A 7,512-nucleotide genomic window follows, 5' to 3' on the forward strand; every position below is an offset into this window, starting at 1 on the left:
CAGATAAAAGTAACCTTGCCTCATTTTACGTGTCCGCAACATGTCCCAAGATTCTCAAGAATAGCTATGTAGGCTGAAATCGACCCATTTGGAGAGAGGCCAGATTGGGGGAGGCAGGCTTGGTTTTGATTCCCCGCCATCGTGTAACAAGTTCTTTCTTACCCATCTTATCTTAGAACCTAGAATCACAGAGCTGGAAGGGACATTAGAGGTCTTCCAATTTAATCTCTGCTCAAGGCAGTAATCCAAGTAATCCAAGTGAAGTAAGTATCTGAGATACCTTTTAGACAACACCAGCCTTTCTCCAACAGTCCTCCTCAGCTATGTTGGGCTTCTGAGCCCCACAACTTTTAACGTGGCCATCTATGGACATCAAGGCACAAATCTCTGGAGAGCACCAGGATGAGGTCAAGCTGCCTTGTGTGTCCACCACAATGGAAGGGAGACTTCCTGTGTTTCTTAAGCTTCCTTGTTCAGCCCACCGTGAGATGTTGCTGCTCCGAAGACAATGCAATTCCATCACGGTATTGGCAGCTGAGTGGAAAGTCCCTCAATTGACTTTCCAAGGACAAGCTGAAGTCATCCCCCAGGTCAGCTGTTTTAGGCCCATCTAAACTGGAAAATAGGAGGGAATTCTCTTCCTTCTGTCTCCTCTGCCTGGTTTCAGCTCTCATGGATTTTTTTGTTTTTTCATTTCCCTGCCGCACAGCCAAACACCAACTTTTGCTCACTTCAATGATCTGGTGCACCATCCCGGCTCTGATCCACAGTGAAAACTTTTATCCTCCTGCCTGAAGCCACTCTTGGTCTACTGCCTTTCCTCTCTCTCCCTCTCTCTCTCTCTCTCTCCCTCTCTCTCTCTCTCTCTCTTTTGGCTTTTGATGCCTGTCTTTGCACCTTCCGTGCCAGCGTGAGACTCTCTCGCTGCTAAGCCTCCCTTGGCTTATGGGCCCTTTGTTGAGAACTTAAGGCTGTTGAAAGGGAAGTCCCTCGGCCAGTTAGGCAGGCTGGTTTTGTCCCATTCTGCAAGCTTTGCAGGCGCCAATGTAAACACCGAGCGGCTGTCATTTGTGTGAAAGAAGCGGAAAAAAGCGCATTAGAAGGCGCGTGTTCACGCATGACCGAGGCGGGGAGCTTTGGGAGAAGTGCCTGTGTTAGCAGTCCTTCCATGGAGCCGGAAAACTCTTTTATGTGAGGATGAAGGGAGAAAGTGGAGCTTCCTCTCCTAATAGCTGATCAAAGCAGAGATCAAATCTCAGCCTAGTTGTCCTGGTGGGGGGGAAAGGAATGGACAAATCAAGGTTAGCCTTCAGGCTGCAATTAGAAGCTGGTCTAATGGGCTGCTTAGCTGCATGCATTTGAAAAAGAAGAAGAAGAACTTGATGCTTTCAACTTAGTTACCGAAAACACCCATTTTATGGATTGGAACAATTGGTGGAAAGCCCACAGGCTGGATTTGCCCCCTACGCTAAGAACAATATCAAAGGAAAACCAATCCAATGAAGCATGATCCATAAAATGCAGCTGCTGGATTGGTAACAGATCTGCTGAAGCATAATTGTGCAAGCCGAGGTAGAAAATTAGCTTTTCAGGCTGGGCTTGAATCTGTCCTGTTCTAGTATATAGCTTTTTCCAGTGAGGGGCATTTTTATGACCTTTTTTTATTATAAAAAAAACATTTGTTTCATCTAATTGGCCTTCATTTGGCAATCCAGATGAATTTCCTTCAGGTGAATTGAAACAGGGCTGCAGACATGCAACCACCACCCATAGACAGCCATAATTCCGTTTTAGGTTGGTTTTGTAGCCACTTACTTTGGCACCTCCGTGCTAGCCTAACTCTCTATTCCAGTGATGGCAAACCTTTTAGAGCAGCGGTTCTCAACCTATGGGTTGCGACCCCATTTGGGGTCGATCGACCATTTCACGGGGGTCGCCAAGCAAGGCTGTCCGCCATTTTTTTCCCCTTTTCCGGCGGGTGCCTTACCTCCCTTGGGCTGGGCCAGCTGGTGGTCAGCCTGCTCCGTCTCTGCCGCTTGCCAGCTACGCCTCGGCCGGCGCAGGGGGCGGAACCACGCATGCGCGGCGCTCCCGGGCAGGGAAAGTCCTCAACGTACGACCGGTTGGGTAGTCCTCGACTTACAACCGGTTTAGTCCTCGACTTACGACCGGTTTAGTCCTCGACTTACGACCGGTTTAGTCCTCAACTTATGACCGGTTGGGAGTCGCAACATTAAAAAGGTTGAGAACCACTGTTTTAGAGACTGTGCCCAAACTGCAACCCAAAACCCATTTATGCACCGTTGAGTGCTGGGTGGGTGTAGCCCATTGGGTGGGCGTGGCTGCAGTGGTAACAGCAGACTGGGTGGGACTAAAAAGTTCAATCAATTCCAACTTTGCAAGATCTTTTTTTTCCCGCGAGAAGTTGAAATTGACTGATTGAACCTTCTGGGTTTTTTTGCACACGGCGGCGGAGGCCTAAAGCGAAAAGGTTTTATAAAACCCAGCTGAAGGCCTAGGACTGGGGCGAGGGCACGTGTGCCCACAGAGAGGGCTCTGAGTGCTGCCTCTGGCACCCGTGCCATAGGTTCGCCACCACTGCTCTATTCTGTCCATTGCTGTGCTCTAGAAGTTTGGATCGATGTCTGTGTCCACAGGGTAAAATCTCTTTTCAGCTAAGCTCTGATCTGACCCTTAGGGTGTACCTGTGCAGTTTCCTTGGCTACATTATGGAAGTAGCTGACAATTGACCCTTTTCAGATTTATTTTCAACTTCACAGTTGCAACCCTGGATGTTTTAGAAGTCTCACGTCTCCCCAGGACTAACATCACTTAACGTCTGAATCTTCCTGCTCCCTAATCAAAGTTGACACCTGAGTGAATAAGCAAATCTCCAACATAATTCCCCTCTTCCAAATTCCCCGGGTAGTAAATGTCATTTCAAAACAATAAAAAAAAACTTTTCTCTTATCGGGTAAAACTCTTCATTCCTAAGAAAAGAGAAATATTGCTATCTTGGCTAAGCACGAAACATCTGCAGTTCAATTCTCCTTTCGGTATTTATTATTTTGCTTCTGTTTATTTGTTACTTGTGAATAAAGCGCATCGAAGATGTTGGGAGGATTGTGTGTGATTCGTTTCTAACCCTGTCCTAGATTCCCGGCTAGGTTTTATCTAGGTCCCTTCCTGAATTAAATGTGATGATTAGGTTAAAAATTTTTTAAAGCTTATAGAATTAGTAGTTGATGAGCTGGGAAAGTTATTTGTAGAGAATTTTTTTTTCCTTTTCTCTCTGAAGAACTACTGAATTTTCACAAAAGCATTGAAGCCTGAAAATGTGATGAATATAGATTAGCATTAGATGGCAGAAGTAGAAATATTAAAAGAGAGAGAGAGCGATAATAAAGATGATAGATATATAGATAGAGATAGGTCGATAGTAGATAGATAGATAGATAGATAGATAGATAGATAGATAGATAGATAGATAGATAGATAGATAGATAGAAAAAGAAAGAAAGAAAGAAAGAAATATAGAGATGATAGAGATGAGAAAGGGAATGATATATATATAGAGAGAAAGATGAGAAAGCTAGATAGAGAGATGAGATAGATGATAGATTTGATAAGGGATGTCACCCACCCCAGCTCCAGCAGTGCAAAAAAAGTTGCAATACGTCGCAACACGTCATGTGATGTGGCGAGTTTGAGACCTGTGGATTAGATAGATAGATAGATAGATAGATAGATAGATAGATAGATAGATAGATAGATAGATAGATAGATAGATAGATAGGTGGAGAGAGAGAGAGAGGAGAGAGAGAGAGAGAACAAATAGAGAAAGAAATAGAGAGATATAGAGAGATGAGAAAGCTAGATGAGATGATAGATAAATAAGAGAGAGAATGAGAGAGAAAGATGATAGATAGAGACAGAGAATAAATAGAGATGCTACTTAAAAGAGAGTGGGCGAGAGAAAGAGTGGGAGAGACAGAGATCCTGGCTTGTCATAGATCGTGGATACAATGAAAGGGAAAGCCCCTATGAACTGAGCTGGTTCCTGGTGACATACCTATGTAGCTTTCTTGGGTGATTCAGATATGCTTCTCCCTGGCTTCCTTTTACGATGCTTTCCAAATTTTTGTACAGTTCTTTGCTGGTCTCCCTGCTTGAGGCTCAGGCCGCTTTGACCTAGTGCTGCCACCTGCCGTAAACAAAAAGGGCGAAGGAAGTGAAAGTGGGAGACTTAGGGAGAGCTTAGGAAAATTGGCATTCTGTTCATAGTTTGCTTGTTCCCCCAGGAGCGCGATAAATTTGTGACGAGGATTCCAAGCTTCTCGTTTTTCCCATCGCGTCAGGGCTCCCTTCGTCAAACAAGCAGCGGAATGCGAGGGTACATTTTCTTTGGCCGCGAAAGGGAAAGAAAGGCTAAAACTCCAGATATGCCTGTTTTTATCCAGACTGGAATGCTCGGCTTGCAAAAAATAAAAATAAAAAATAGGATAAATGAAATAATTGAAAATGCCACTGTTACATCTGGACTATAATAATAATAATAATAATAATAATAATAATAATAATAATAATAATAATAATAATAATAATAATAATAATAATAAAGTTGGAAGGGACCTTGGAGGTCATCTAGTCCAACCCCCTGCTCAGGCAGGAAACCCTATACCATTTCAGACAAATGGCTGTCCAGTCTCTTCTTAAAAACTTCCAGTGTTGGAGCATTCACNAAGGGTCACCGCCAGGGAAAGCTCAGAAGCAGCTTCTTTATCCCCTGCACACCTCACGCCCGGCTCAATTCCTCCCTTAGGAAGTGGGGAACTTGCAAACTTGGCCCCCTTCCTCTCCGTTGGAATGTTTGCACGGGTTGAAAGGCCAGGTCTGGGAAGCTGAGCAGCCGAGATAAGGTCTCCTGCCTTTGTCTCGCTTCCTGTTATGCTTGGAAATCCTCCTTTGCAGCCCTGAGTGCCAAAAGAGGGCAACCCGGAGCATTGGCTGTATCTGGGGCTGTGTGTATCTGGGGTGTGTATCTGTGTGCAAACACGCATGCATGTGTTTATGTGCATGTATGTGTGTGGGTCTGTGCATGTTTCTCTGTGTGTGCATATGTACATGTATGTGTCTACGTGTGCGCTGATGTGCTCTGGCAGGCTGCAGGGAAGGATCTGTTCTTCTTCCTCTCCACTTTGTTTGGCTCTTTCAAGCTGCAGGGAAGGATCTGTTTTGTTCTTGAGCGTAATTTTGAACGCTGACCACTTAATCAGGCTCACAAAGCCAACACAAATAGGCAAGGAGTCACAGTTTGTTTGTCCCATCACTCTCTATGCACATGTACGTGCATGCAGGCCCAAACACAAATACAGGTAGCTGGGTACAGCTAGTATATATATATAGTATATATATAACATGATATATTTCACTTTATATATCACTGTATGTTATATGCAGTGCTACAGAAATGCTTTAAAGAAATAAATAAAATTTCCACAAAAATTAAGAAGCACTGAAACTTTCAGCAGATTCGGTTTCCTCAACTTAACGACCGCAACTGGGACCAGAATTTATGTTGTTAAGCAAAGTGGTCTTGCCTGATGTTATGATCTTTTTTGCCCGGGTCGATAAGAGGATTGCTGCCCTTGTTACGTGAACCTGGCTTTTCCTATGGACTTTGCTTGTCAGAAACTGGCTGAGAATGTGAGAAATGGTGACCAGGTGATGCTGCAACTGCTGTAAAGACATGCCAGGACGGAGTGCCCAAATTTTGAANTATATATATATATATATATATATATATATATATATATATATATATATATATATATATATATATATATATATATATGTATGTATGTATGTATATATGTATATATGTATATACCTATATTATATAGATGTCACACCTGTGACAGGTAAAAACATGCTTTTTTTGAAAAACAGCGCCATCTGTTGGATGTAAAAGCAACACACGCTTTTACCAGACTCAGCCACAGCAACGCGTGGCTGGGTACAGCTAGTATATATATAATATATATATAACATGATATATTTCACTTTATATATCACTGTATGTTATATGCAGTGCTACAGAAATGCTTTAAAGAAATAAATAAAATTTCCACAAAAATTAAGAAGCACTGAGACTTTCAGCAGATTCGGTTTCTTTTTACCCCCAGCTATGGACAATTTAGTTCACTCCGGGCAAACTCAGTTCAAAGACCTTTTGAAAATGAAACCATCCTACACCGATAGGATTGCCTCTACTCCCGTGCCCGTTGACTGCGAAGCAAGCTCAGTCTTTGCAACCTTCAGTGATGGTTTTCCCTCAGAAAAGACTCTCCCTCTGTAGGAGTTATTTTTGTAAGTGTAATTGTTTCTCCTGATGTTCCTGGAACTGATGTTAAAATGATTGGCCTGTAATTTCCTGGATCTCTCCTTGTCTCCCTTTTAAAAATTGTTCTCTTTTTAAAACTTGGCCAAATTCCCACACTCTGGCGCTAGGCCATCTTTGAGAGACAAGTTCCATGTTTTTTGTTAGGAGGACAACCATGTTCCATTTCTTTACAATCATGTGTTTCGATTTGCAACCGTTGTTTAGCGACCATTCAAAGTTGCAACAGCCCTGAAAAAAAGTGACTTGTGATTGGTTCTCATACTTAATGACCATCGCGGCATCCTATGGTCACGTGATCAAAATTTGGCCATTTGGGAACCAGCATGTGTTTATGTCCTAGGGTCCCTTAATTATTATTATTATTATTATTATTATTAATTTAATTTCTATACCGCCCTTCTCCCGCAGGACTCAGGGCGGTGCACAGCATATTAAAACAGATACACATATCAATAAAAATAAAAACCCCTCTAAAACCAAATTAAAAACCAAATATTCGAAGCTGTGTTCCAATTAAAATTATACTTAAAATTATCCCTGCCTAAAATCCTCCCTAGGTCAGGCCCGCTTGCTGAAAAAGCCATGTCTTGAGGGCGCGGCGGAAAGTAAGGAGATCCGGAATCATCCGGATCTCGGGGGGTAGTTCGTTCCAGAGGGTGGGGGCACCCACAGAGAAGGCCCTCCCCCTGGGGGTCCCAGCTAGTTTCCCAAAAGTAAAGTCAATGGGGGCAGTTGAATTTGCTTAATGACCACATAATTCATTTAACAACTGCAGTGAGACTCTAAAGAACTGTGACAAAAAAGATCACAAAATTGGGTGACTTCAGATCATAAGTTAAGGCCCACCGGTGCTTTTCCCTAAGGCAACTGGACTTTCTTGGTCTCGTCTTTTGAAATTGTTTTGCTTCTCGTCCAAGAAGCTTCTTGAGTTCTAACTGAAGTTTCAGTTGGAACTGAAGTTAGAATTGAAGAAGCTTCTTGGCTGAGTCATAAAAGAGCCAAGATTGCCTACTCTTGTATTAGGCCAATATTGGCCAACATACTGCCCCATGATAGATCTCTTGGGTATTGTGCATTCCACCCCTATAGTCAGATATTACAGGCTTGAG

The sequence above is a fragment of the Protobothrops mucrosquamatus genome, unplaced genomic scaffold (assembly GCF_001527695.2).
Source record: "Protobothrops mucrosquamatus isolate PMUCROS unplaced genomic scaffold, P.Mucros_1.0 scaffold4966, whole genome shotgun sequence".
NCBI lineage: Eukaryota > Metazoa > Chordata > Lepidosauria > Squamata > Viperidae > Protobothrops > Protobothrops mucrosquamatus.